The 13958-nt window shown below is 31.5% G+C and overlaps 1 long non-coding RNA gene across 1 annotated transcript; it reads left to right on the top strand.

Annotated features, from left to right (window-relative positions):
• The first annotated feature begins 12687 nt into the window (after positions 1-12687).
• LOC108460106 (uncharacterized) lies at positions 12688-13796 on the top strand. The gene is made up of 3 exons (XR_001867464.2): positions 12688-13031; positions 13146-13210; positions 13368-13796. It is a non-coding gene; the product is annotated as an uncharacterized LOC108460106 (long non-coding RNA).
• Positions 13797-13958: the final 162 nt, after the last annotated feature.

The raw sequence follows: 13958 nt of genomic DNA, 5'->3' as shown, positions 1-13958 counted from the left end.
TTGCCTATTTAAGAACTTTTCATTATTAATCATTTTACAATTTTGTTTGAATTTTTTAAAATTTTGTTGTATCTTGGAGGTATAAAAGTCCTTTAAGGAAAGACTAAATCTATTTTGATGATTTTTCATACATATTTATAAATTTTTTATAACAACTTTAAGGCTTTTTATCTTCATTTTCTACAATAATAATAGAGACTAAATTAAATTCAAGTCTGAAAGTTCATCAAGATATGATGAAGTTGGATAGGTTCAATGGGACCAATTACACAAGATGAAAAGACAAGATGGCATTCTTGTTAACTACATTGAACATCTTTTGTATTCTTGATCTATATCTTCAACCAATATAGGAGCAACACCAATAGACTCTGATGCTACAGTAAAAGAAAGATGCAAATTCTAAGAGGGTGAGTGCATCGTCATGGATACATTTTAAATTTCCTCACAAATAAATTATATCACCTCCACATAAATATAACTTTACTAAGGGAATTTTGGACCGCTCTTAAGAACTCATATAGAAATGAGAAGAAAGGCACAGATAAGAATCTTGCTTTAAGATATTTTCAATTTAGTATTATCGACACAAAACCTATCATCGACCAAGTGAATTAGAAACCAAAGTTCTTGATTCGCTTCAAGAGGGAGCAATTTTATCCAAATTGGCTCCTTCTTGGAATAGATATAGTAAGAAGATACTGCATTGTCTAGAATCAAATACAATTTAAGAGTTTCTAACTCTCAAATTGAGGTTAAAAATCACACTAAGGATGCATTATTCTTAGTTTAAATGTCAACTTTGTTAGTGAAAAGAAATTTGGAAAAGGACAAAAAAGGACTTGAATTCAAAAGGAGGACTTCAACCAGACTAATTAAAAGGTCTTGAAAACCGAGTCAGTTTGTTATATTTATAGTAATCAACTTTTCTAAAAAATGTACATGTGCTTTGTGCGAGACAGATCCTAGACGTTTTTGGCTTTCAACTGAACGACTTTCTTCGCTATTCTCGTACCATGAATTGCTTCAAGTGTAGGCTCGAATAATCACGAACCAAACACAAAACCATAAATGATATATTACTTTCAGTAGGAAAGTCATTCTCTCTTAATAGAAACCGACAAAATTATTATTCCTACAAAATAGAATTTATACTTAGAAAATAAGTTCTCACTATTTTTTGGCAGAATAACAATATTGAAAACTTGTATTGTGGTGCCCCAAACTCGATTGGGATGAACCGACTCGATTCTGGAACGTCACATTAGCCATTTACGTGACTCTCCTTACCAACCACCAAAACACCGTAATCGAACCATCACACCAATCAAAAACATTCTTAAACAAGAAATTTTAAACATACAAGCCTAGAACATGTTTGTCTAACACAATACAACAAAACATGAACGAGGGTAAAATTGTCAATTTGCATAGTGTAAGGGAAAAACACGTAAATTTAGGCCAACTAGTGTCTTGGGCATCTTATTTTAAATCATTTGTGAAACATTTAGCTCAAAAAGACATTTAAAACTCACTCAATTTCAAAATGAAGTTTAAGGACTAAAACATAAATTTTACAAGGTATCCATGTAAGTGCCCAAATTTGCCCGGGCCCAAACCATTAACCAGCCCAAACAATTAAAAACATAAAAACAAAAAAGAGTCCAAGTTTAAGCCCCCAAAAAATACAAAGCCCGACAGGCCCAAAATGTTTAAAATTTTCAGAAACCCTAGGGTTTCTATCCACTCCAGCGCCGCAGCCTCGGTCGCCCCGCACCCTACGTGCCTCCGTCAGTGTACCTTCCGCTCGATGGCTGCTTCCTTGCACCGAAATAGCAAGGTTTTCTTTCGTTGACCCTCCATAGACCTGCAAACATGCAAAAGAGGAGAAAGCAACCACAACCCAAGCAGCACGCAAGGAAAATCAAATAAAATATGTATTACCTTTCGGCTATAAAGCCCCAAAAACTAGAAATGTATTTTTTACACACATTTAAGCAATCAAAACCGAAAAAAAAGGCTAAAAAGGTTGATTGTAATTTTCTTTTTTCTGATTTTTATTTTTCCTTTTCGATTTTCTGTTCTTATATATATTTTTTATTTCGAATCTATTTCAAAAAAAGGATAGAATAAAGGAGAGGGGGTAAAAGGACTTACCCGAACCTTGGATTACGTCGTCGGAGCCCTCCCTCCCCATCGTTGAAACCGTCCACGGAAGAGGAGCCCTTTCTCTCAGGTTTTCGGGCTGAGAAGGCATGTCCTTCAAAACATGTTTTTTTAAACGAGGGAAAAACCCCTTTTGGTACCGCTCTGACCACCGTCCATGGCGGAGGAGCGACGATCATGGTGGCGGCGCATGAATGGGTTTCTTTTGAAACCCTAGCAGAGAATAAATGGGGAAAAAGGGAGTGTTTTTCTGATTTTTTTTAGAGAATAAAGCAAAAATAAAATTTTTTAACTTAAATAAAGCCACAAAACGGTGCCGTTTTGCACCTGAGCCCCAACGCCAAAACGGCGCCGTATGGAGCCTTTGCCTGCGCGACCGGACCCGACCCGTACCCAGGGGGGATCCGCGTGTTTCCCATTATTGGGAAATTTATGCGCGAGGTCCCTCCGCTTTTGTGAGGCCTTGCAATGTAGCCATTGTTTGCTTCTTTTATTTTTTTTTTAATTTTTACTGCATGTTTTTGTTTTCGTTTCAATATGGTCCACCTCGAAACACAGCGCATGAGAGTTGGGGATATTTCCCAATCAGTCCCTCATTTGTTTCAGCGTGTTTCATCTAGGCCATCGACAACCTATTTTCTATTATTTATAATTTATACCCTAAATTTTAATTCTATTTCAACTTAATCCTTGTTCATTCAATTGATTTATTAATTTCTTTTTCATTTTTTTAGATCATTATTATTATTCATTTTAGGTTCCTACATTATATACTTCAAATTATTATATCTTGTTTATTTTGAAATTATTTATATACTTCAAATTATTATATCTTATTTATTTTGAAATTACTTATATACTTCAAACTATTATATCTTATTTCTTTTGAAATTATTTATATACTTTAAACTTTTATATATTATTTATTTTGAAATTATTTATATACTTTAAACTTTTATACATTATTTATTTTGGATTATTTATATACATATGTTTTTCTATTTAAACTGTTTTTATACATTATTTATTTCAAATTTCTCTTTTCATATTATTTATTCTAATTATTTTTATCGTTATTTATGTTAAACCATTTTATATATTATCTATTTTACATTTTTATATGTTATTTTGTTATACTATTTTATATGTGAATAATTTTAAATTCTTTTATTATTTATTACAAACCTTTTATCATTATTTACTTTAAGATTTCATATATATATATTACTTATATTAAATTATTTTATATACTTTTTATATATTATATATATATTTTTAAAATTTGTTTTCCATATAATATTTATTTTAGACATTCTATGTTTTCTTTTAAACTGTTATACATACTATTTGTAGTGAGCTAAATTCGCCCGGGCTCACTAGAAACCCAAACAGACAATAAATAAATAAATATATATATTAAAAACCCAACAAATTTTATAAACAGTCCTTTTTTACAGTCCAAAACCTAAAACTAAATACAATACCCAATCCCCAAATACCATTAAAACCCTAAACCAATGCCCAATCCCCAAATTAACCCAAGGCCCAAAACTACATTGGCCCAAATGGTCCAGAAATTTTTGGAAAGGAAACCCTAAGCAGATCCACCTTGCGCCGCAACCCTCACTAGCAGCCTGGCCACTCCAGGCCTCCGTAGCCCCAACGTCCAGCAGCCCACGCCACGCCCTCAGACGCCAAAGATAGCTCCGACGACGCCACAAGACTTAGACACTGCAAAGAAATGGGCAAAACGACAACAGCAACAATGGCCAATACAAAAAAAGAACAAAATTGTATTCTTTTATTTTTCTTTTTAAACATTCGGCTATAAAGCCGATGATTTGATATTGTATAGGGGTTCCCCCTTTTTTACAAACGGACGCACTCCATTTTGCATACTGAATACAAAAATCAAAACTTTAAAAAAGGTGATTATCCGGCCTTTGTTTTTCTTTTTTTCTATCATCGTTTTCCCCTTCTTTCCTTATTTTTTTTGGTTTCACATACTGTTATTTCGAGTATAAAGAGGGTAAAAGGAAGCAAAGGAGTTTACTTGGAAGAATGAACCGCTGGAATCCCTATCTCCTTTGTTTTAATCGAAGTCGATATGGGATTTGAGGTCTGAAATCGGGGGTCCTCATGGCATGGATCCAAGTGGGGTTAATGGGCGAACAAGTCTCCCTCCGTCGATCGCCGCTCGGCGGTCCAATGGCGGCTAGGGCCTCTTGAAATTCGAACTAAAGAGGGGATTTAAGGTTTGGGTAAAGCAGAAAGAAAGAAATGAGGGTTCAGCCAAATAGAAGGTTCAGTTAGGGGGTTTAAGGGATTAAAAACGACACCGTTTGGACCAATTATGATGGTCTCAAACGGCACCGTTTTGAAACCATGCCTGATAACCCGATTCAGCGCCCTTATGATCCGCGCGTTCGTCGTAGTAGAGGGGAATTTGCGCTTCTAGTCCCTCTTTTTATATTAGCCTCTGATTGAGTTCGTTCGAGACTCCCTGAGCTTTTTAACTTGGACTTATAGTTTGCACTTATTTGCAATCGGATCCGTGCCTAAACGCAGCACTTTGGGGATCTGGTATATTACCAGTTCTAGTCCCTATGTATTTGTGTGCGTTAAGCTTCAGTCCTTCTTCTAACTTCAGTAACTTATTTTATTTATTAATTGTCCTTTTAATTTTATTTTCGTTTCAATTGAGTTTCTTGTATTTATTTTTTTCAGCATTTGTTTTCTTTTGAAACCCTTTTATTTGTGAAATTTTACTTTTATTCACCATTTAATAGATTATCTTAGAGTATTTTGTTAAGTTTTGCATAGTTTTTATTTGTTAGTCACACTTTCATTTATATATGTACATATATCCTTATGTGTAACTATATATATCTATTTATTTATTTTCCTTTAAACTTGTTTGTTTGAAATGTTCTTTTATATATATATATATATATATATATATATATATATATATATATATATATATATATATATATATACTTTATAATAAAGTCAATTTCATGCATATCATCAATATTATATTATTTTATACATATATTTGCTTTTAGAGTTATCCTCATCTCTTATCATATAATTTCACGTGGTGCACATAAAGCTATTATTATATGTATATATATATATATATGTTTGTTGACCTATATAGATATATATTATTATCTCTATGTTTTCTAAAATGTACTTTCCTTTAAATATATATATATCTATATATATATATATATTAACATTTATTATTTTAACAGTTTTTTCTTTTTTATATATGAAACAAATTCGGAAATTTCATTGTTTTTATTGATTATAAAGCTATTATTGATTAAGTATATCTGTTTATTATGTTGCTTTTGTGTACATATAGTAATCTCAAATGTTTTGATGCAAGGATGTGTATAATTTTAGATTATTTTTTAAAAACAAAAAAAATTTATATGTATTTTATTATTAATCTCCTGTTTTATATATATATATATATATATATATATATATATATATATATGTTTTATAAATCTATTTTGTGCATTATATCTCATTATGTATTTTATTATCTTTTCATATTATATGTTATCATGTGCTTTGTCAATTTTCGAATAAATTCGCTTTTAAAATGTTTTGCACATGACTTGATTCAAAATTTTATTTCATAATATCTATTTCAATAATTATATATTCTTGTTTTTATGCAAATTTGTCAACTCATACATTATGTGTTTTAAAATACTCATTTATATATATATATATATATATATATATATATATATTAATGATTGCATGTGTATATTAAGCTTGTCATTGTTTTACAATAATCTTATACCATGTTGCTTCTTTGGATTGCATTTTATTTTATGCCTCTAATAATTTTATTATGTCATGTATGCCGTCGTTGCATTTTATTTATTCATTGTTGCCATGTTAATTGTTCTCCATGCATAATTGAGGTTGAGTCATATTTTCATGCTAATTATATTTAATTGCTCATTTTCTTGGTTGATTGATATTCTCATTCATAAAGTATGGTATCTCATACGCGCCTATTATCCCATCTCATCGTTTTCATTTGGTTTTTCGAAATGTGGTTTTTATAAAACCCAATTTCTACGATTAATGTCACTTTACTTCAAATCGAATTAATACGTTTTAAGTATTCATTCAAAAATTCTTCAAAACGAAGATGAGATTCAATGTTTGGTGTTTCGAGGAATCGTGCCCTAACACGTTGGGTTGCAATTTCGCGTTTGCTCAAAATAATCGAATATCACTTCAAAATTTCACTCATGTCTTTTAAAATTCTTCAAAACGAAGACGAGATTCTATATTTAGCAATTCGTGGAATTGTGCCCTAACGTGTTGGTTTGCAATTTTGCGTCTGCTTAAAATAATCGAATACCCCTTCAAAATTCCACTCATATCTTCTAAAAATTATTTAAAACGAAGGCAATATTTGGCGTTTGACAATTCGAGAATCATGCCCTATTGTGCTGGGTTATGATTTCTCATTTGCTCAAAACAATCGAATATTTCTTTAGGTTTTCATTCATGTTTATTAAAAACCTTTCAAAACCAAGGATGTTCAATGTTTGGTGATTTGAGAATCGTGCCCTATCGCGCTAGGTTGCGCTTTTTCATTTGTTCTAAACAATTGAAGATCCCTTCGAAGTTTCATTCACGTTTTCTAAAAACCCTTTAAAACGAAAGAAGTGTTCGATGTTTGGGCAGTTCGGGGAATAGTGCCCTATCGTGCTGGGTTGCAATCTCCCCTCTGTCCGAAATAATCGAATATCTCTCCGGGATTTCACTCGTATTTTCCAAAGTGAGGCAATGATCAATGTTTGGGAATCCGAAGAATCGTGCCCTAGTGTGCTGGTTTTCGATTTTTCGTTGGACTAAATAGTTGAGCATCCTTTCGTGATTTTCAAATTATGAATTTTCGAACGTCGAAACAAAAAGATTTTTGACAATCAACTCGGGTTATTCAACTTTATTAAAAAGAGCCACATTTCAAAAATATTTTTAGACATAAAGATAGTATTTAATTGATTTGGTGCCAATTTTGGGCGTAGTGAGGATGCTAATCCTTTCTCATGCGTAACCGACTCCCGAGCCCGTTTTCTAAAATTTTCGTAGACCAGAGTCGTTGTATTAGTAAATCGCAAATGTTTTATTAAACCAAATTCTTAGGTGGTCCGATCACACCCAAAACAAAAAGATCGGTGGTGACTCCATATTTCTATTTTCCAAAAAGTCGATTTCTCCCCTTTTTTAAAATTTAAAAATTTTAAATCGAGGGATGGTTTCGACACTATTCATTTTAAGTTGTATTTTTAAATTATTTTGTGTATTAATTATTTTAGATTGTATTATACAATTCCCTTTAAATTGTTTTTTTATAATATCTCTTTTTAATTTATTTTTTATGTATTACTTATTTAATATTGTTTCCTTATTTATTTTAAATGGCTTTATGTTATTTATTTCATTCTTCGATTATTATTGATGGTATCTGAATAATATGTGTTGTGTGGTTTTGCCATTGAGTATTATAATTGCTCATTCATATTTTCATATTATCGCCATTCGCTTGTATAATATTGTATTCGTATTGTATTATTCCATGCTCTATGTTATATCTTTATTTTATCTAGTTTAAATCATATCGTGCATTAAACCCCAACACATTTATCCGACTTAGATCGCTTTATTCTATTTCAAACAAAAAAAATGTACGTTGTTAAATACCATACTCGTTATTTTTTCAAAAAGAAGATTTCAAAATAAGATAATGTTTCTCGCTTTGGAACATCGAGGAATTGTGCCCTAACCTATGGGGTTTCGATTTTCTCGTTGATTCTAAATAGCCAAATATCCTTTAGAGTTCTAAAATACATGGATTTCCAATTAAAATAAAAAACAAACTTGCGCTCGGGAGTTCATGGTATCGTGTCCTAACTTACGGGATGTGATACTCCGATATCTCGAGACGAGGAAATCTTTAGCAATCATTTTGAACTAATTCAAGCATTTTTTAAAATCGACGTTAATAAAAAAGGATCGTATTTTAAATCCATTCTCGATTTTCAACTTTCAACTTTAGGACGATAACTAATCAATTTGGTACCAATTTTGGGCGTGGCGAGAGTGCTAATCCTTCCTCGCATGTAACCGAATTCCGAACCCGTTCTCTCGAGCTTCGTGGACCAAAAACACCGTTTTAGTAAACTAAAACGTTTTATAAAAACAAAAGTGATCCGATTACACTTAACAAAGATCGATGGCGACTCCCGTTTTAATTTTCACTTTCAAACAAAGTCGATTCCCGTTTTCAAGAAATTGATTTCGACAATCCAAATAAACCATTTTGTGAAATTAAAGATCGCATATTGAAATTCATCATTTAAAACCATGTCACGTAAATTTTTAAAGCATTTCGAGGTGTTTAAGGCCTTCGATTTTATTGTATAAACATCGGCACTTAATTGCAAAGGTTTCGAAACATGCCCCTTTCACTCACCAGCCACGTCGAGACAACATGATTTTTCACATCTCGACGTCGGGTGCTCGTCACAATGTCAATAAGGGCTCATCACAATGACGTATTGCAATATTGCATAAAAATTGCAGCATTTGCATATGACACTTTGACATTCAAACACATACCATTTCATTATTTCATGTCATTTTCCCTACTCTAACATGCCATATAGCATGCTTAAATTATATAAATCATGCTCAAACACACAAGATCATACATTAACATGCTTTGGCATCAAAACCAATCACCCATGCTAACATGCTTTTCTAAAGTCTCAATTTAATTTACTCAACATACCAAATTTGCATATAAGGCAATTTAAAGTGCAAAAAATATACATACCTTGCCATTTGGTCATTTTGCATCTGGCCAAGCATTCAACTCATCATTTAAACAATTTTAACCACAAATCACTGTGGCACAAGCATGCTATTCAACATATAGTCTAAGCAATCATCAAGCATACTTCATGCAATCATCCAAGCAATAAAAACATCCACAAAATAGTTTTAAAAGTCCTTAAATAGTCTATGGAAAGTCCACTTGCACAACCAAGATGCCTTTGCCTTTGGATCTCAAGCTTGCCCACTTCCCCCCTCCACACAAGCTATTTCTCTGCCAAAAAAAAAAACAAAAAAAAAACAAACAAACAAGGGAGTGTAAGCTTAACCAAGCTTAGTGAGTGTTGAAGATGCCACAACAAATCGAAGAAAACAAGAGTTAAAAACAAGCATGCTAAACACAATTATCATATAGAATCATCAAAATCATATCAAATGGATACATTGAGAACTTGTGAACATGAAAATATAGAAAAAATAGCTTTCATTGGGTACTCGGATCTCCATCACACCATGACTCAAAAGAGCCTACATGTCCCAAGTAAGTGTAGCATGAAGCTAACACTATCCAACACACCAACATATCCCAATGAATGGAGCAATGCTCTACATTCTCTTATCCCTCCAAACCTGTCCCAATAACAAAGCATATAAATGAGTACTCAAATCCTATAACATGCCAACTATATCCAATGCTTTCAAAGGTTCACAAGGCCAATATAGCCATCTCACACATTCATTTTCTAGTTTATGCACACTTTCACATATCATACTTTACCATGATCAAACACTTATCTCATGTTCTCATAATGCACTTCAAGTGCTAACACTTTACTCATTGAGCCAATTACACTTTCATATCAAAGGTATGTGTATAAAACCAGCTGCCCACAAGGCATATCCACATATATTCAACATATATAATTACATCATACACTTAAGCATTTCACAACACAAGTAAGCTTGTTTGCAAATCAAGTACCCTATCGTTTCTATAGAAAGTTTGCTGAAAGAGCAAATTTTGATTCAAATTCTCAAATATCTTTCATTTACATTGTCAACCTTTATTTAGGATATTTGCGATATCCCTCAAGCATAAGAAACTTAAAAGCTATGTATTTGCATTAATACTTACATTAATGACCAAATACATGCATCTAAATCTAATCCTAAATTCATGTAAAATTTCAAAATTCACGTTTTAATAAACTAAATGCATGTATCTAATGCACGTACATTCGTTCATGCATTAATTCATTTACTAAATGAGCTCAAAAGTCTGTTAAGAATCTTCTAACCAAATTAGGCTTTTCATGTTACAACTCATTAGGCTTTCAAAGCCCAAAATATGTCTAGCTTCATCCTCTTCAATTTAGACCAAAGTAGCTAGCAATTCGATAAATGCTCTTGCATGAAAAGTGCTAGTGCATTGGAGTAACAATTTTCCGAAAAAAGCAACCTAGTAAACTTGGTTTGATCTGCAGCAGAAGTATTCGCATTTTCATCCTTGAGAACAATCGATGGTTTGCAGGGGTTGTAGTTGATACATGCCCACGCTAAAGAAACTTAGGCTGATGATCCAATTCGAGTATTGTATTTCATTTTATTCCAATTATGTTATGACATTATTCAAAACTCTTCTTCTCCTCTTTCTCCCATTCTATGGTTTCTTCTTCTTTCCGGCATGGTTCAGCATCAAATTCCTAAAAGAAATTTATGATTAAGAGCCTAATAAATTGATTATGCCCCTGATATCTTAAAGAGTTTTGTACCTAATTAAAAATGTTTATTAGGCAACATAAATTGACATCATCACAAATTTGGTAATTCAGAAAACTAAAATGATGAAATAACTTTTCAATTTTCATAAACTTTCCTGATGGCCAAACATCCACAATTTTTTATATATTTTTTTATATACATATAAGTTAGCACATTAAATGAATGGTATTAAAAGATGACAAAAACCAAACATGGGGATATTAATGATGAGACCACGAGGCTCACGTTTTCAGTTGTGTGTTTGTGTTTTTTCGGTTAATATATCATTAAATAATTTTAATGTTTAATTTTATACGATTTTTTATTATATTTTAATATTTAAGTTTTACTTTAATATTTTTAAATATTTAATATATATGTTTTAGTAAAAATAAAATCATTTAATTGGATAAAAATATTCAAGTACTAAATTAAATATTAAAATTAAACCCAACTGCTTAATTGAGACAAAAAAATAACCTCAAGCTTTAAAATGTAAAATTTTAAATATTAATTTAAATATTGAAGCTTAACTCAAATACCAAATTTAAATTCAAATTAAAAATAATAAAAATATAAAGTCTACTATATGAATTATTATGACTTAAAATTTACATTAATACTTTACACTTTAAATATAATCATGTCATGAAAATAGTTAAAAATAATAAATATATAACACAAATATATGAATGGTTTAATTTTTCCTTAGTCCTTGTACTCTTTAGATTTTTAAAATTAAGTCGCTCTACTTTTAGTTCTAGAATTTTAGTCACCTTACGCGTCTAATTTAAAAATTAAAGATCTTATTGATAAATTATGAATTAATTTCTGTCAAATTTGAAGGTGCTATCAATAAAATTTTAGATTTTAAAGCAAACTTTTGAATATTAGAATGCAAAAATTTAAGTTTAAAAATTCATTAATATAATTATCAATTGAATTTTAGTTCTCAAATTTAATAAGTAAAAGACTAAATTTTAAAATTAAAATAAATAAATAAATAAAATTATAAATTTAAGGTTAAGAGCAAGGGACCGACTACCATCCCTCCACAATGCTATAAAATGTTCCATCACAAGGGTTAAGAAAGCAACAACAGGATACTTGTTATAAAGGATTCTTCTCCCATTTTATATAAAATTTGCCATAGTTAGAAGGAAAAAAAATTATAAAGGCTTAAATTTATTAAAGGTGACTTTTTATATATAATTATTAATAGCACTAAATTGTTTGATATTGAAGACTCGATGTCTAATCCGTCGTCTGACTAGTCAAGATTTAATTATTCACCTCTTTAAGCATTTGATTAGTCAAGACATTAGGACAGCTTAGTTGATTTTATTTGTTGACTTATTTGATTTGGACTTTTTCATTCTATTGTTTTATAGGCAAATGAACTTTCAAGACATGTTTTATTTTCCCTCATTTTCATAATGAAGTTGGAGTTATCTTGTTTATTTTAAGGAGATTAATCTTACTTTATTTGGGATAAGATTAAAGATTATTTATTTAAGGTTTTATGTTGATAAATTTGTGTTTATTTTGGATTGTGTAATGCCTCAATTTGTTTTTTGAATTTTGAGTGTTAAATTGTATTAAGTAAATTGATTTGGTTTAGAGGTTAAATGTTTTGGATGTATGCTTGAGGTTTTGTATTCAATTCCTTTCTTTCAAAAATTTTTATTATTTTTTCCTCAATATCTAGTTTGACACATCTGGTTTATGTTTAATTTTTGCATGTTTATTAATAAGAATTAATGAGTTTATTGATTTAGTGATAAAACCTTAATTTTTTTCTTTAATAAGATGAAGTTAATAACTAATCAGATTAGTTGGGATATAATCAGATATTATTTTGTTAAAGTTTTTGAGAATTATCTCCTAAAAATCCTCCTAGTGTCGTCCCCCTCACCCCCTCACTCTCCACCTTTTTGTTTTTTTCCACCTTTTTGTTTGTTTCCTCTTCACTTTTGTTGCTGTAACCTCCTCTTTGTCGAATTTTCTCTGCTTTCTCCTTCTTTCTTTTTCTTTTTTCTTCATTTTTTCATTGTTTACATAATTTTACGATTAACGCTCTCTTCTTTTCCTCATTTGTTGTCCCTACCTTATGTGTTGCTGCTGTCTAGATTTTGATTCTTCCTAGTGTCATCGGTAACCTTCTGGTTTTGGTGTTAGCCGTGTGTGATCTGAAGTTTGGCGTAGTATCTTAATTTTTTTAAGTAAGTGCAATCCGTTTGTGTTTTTTTAAGAAGGTTGTTTTCGGTTTTAATTGAAAGATTTGTTGGTTGAGGGTGGCTAATTAGTGATGGTCTAATTATTTGTAATTCTGTTAGGTGAGGATTGTGAGGAACACGCCCCTCTTGCAAATTAAGTGCCTTGGAAACCACCGCTTCTAAGGGTAAGTAGCCGAATGCCCAAGTTTAGGGGCTGGTTTGCGCTAATATTTTTGCAAGGGTCGAATGTCTTATTGGTCTTGGCCGAATGCTCTAGGGAGCAACGGCCAAATTTCTATGCGGGTGATTGCTTACTGGTTGAGTTTTGGATGTTGTGTGCAGAACTCGGATTGATGCTGTTGTGTTGACATCCCGAAAACAATCTAGTGTGTGTAACTTGAAAACTTGTAAATTCATGCAAAACCGATAGTGGGCAGTCACGACACATGGGCGTGTACCTGGCCGTGTGGACTACACGAGTGTGTGCCCTAGGAGTGTGAGCTACACGGATTGATTAAGTACGGTATGTGGGCCACAATGGCATATGAGCTTATTTCAAATAATTTTTAGGGTCGTGTTTTGAGTCGAATAAGTGAGTTTAATAGTACGCTAAAATCTATTATGTAAACTACCATATGTAAATTTTCTGAAGGCATGCGAAATCATGAAAAGTTGTGTACTTGATTGTATGTTTGTGTGTATGAGCATGTCTTTAATAAGTAACTTCGAATAAGTTATATGCATGCCTCCAATCTATTAATTTGTATGCTCTATTGGCATGTTTCCGATCTATTAGTTTAAGCATATCCAAATATCTGTTAAGTTGTGGCATGTGGATTGGGGTGGGTTATGAATATGATATGAAGAAAGTTTCTGTAAATTATGTTCTATGATTCTGGTGGGATACTTGCAAAATCTGATTTTGGCAGTTAA

The sequence above is a fragment of the Gossypium arboreum genome, chromosome 4, assembly GCF_025698485.1.
Source record: "Gossypium arboreum isolate Shixiya-1 chromosome 4, ASM2569848v2, whole genome shotgun sequence".
Taxonomy (NCBI): Eukaryota; Viridiplantae; Streptophyta; class Magnoliopsida; order Malvales; family Malvaceae; genus Gossypium; species Gossypium arboreum.
This window is presented reverse-complemented; position numbering and strand designations above follow the sequence as displayed.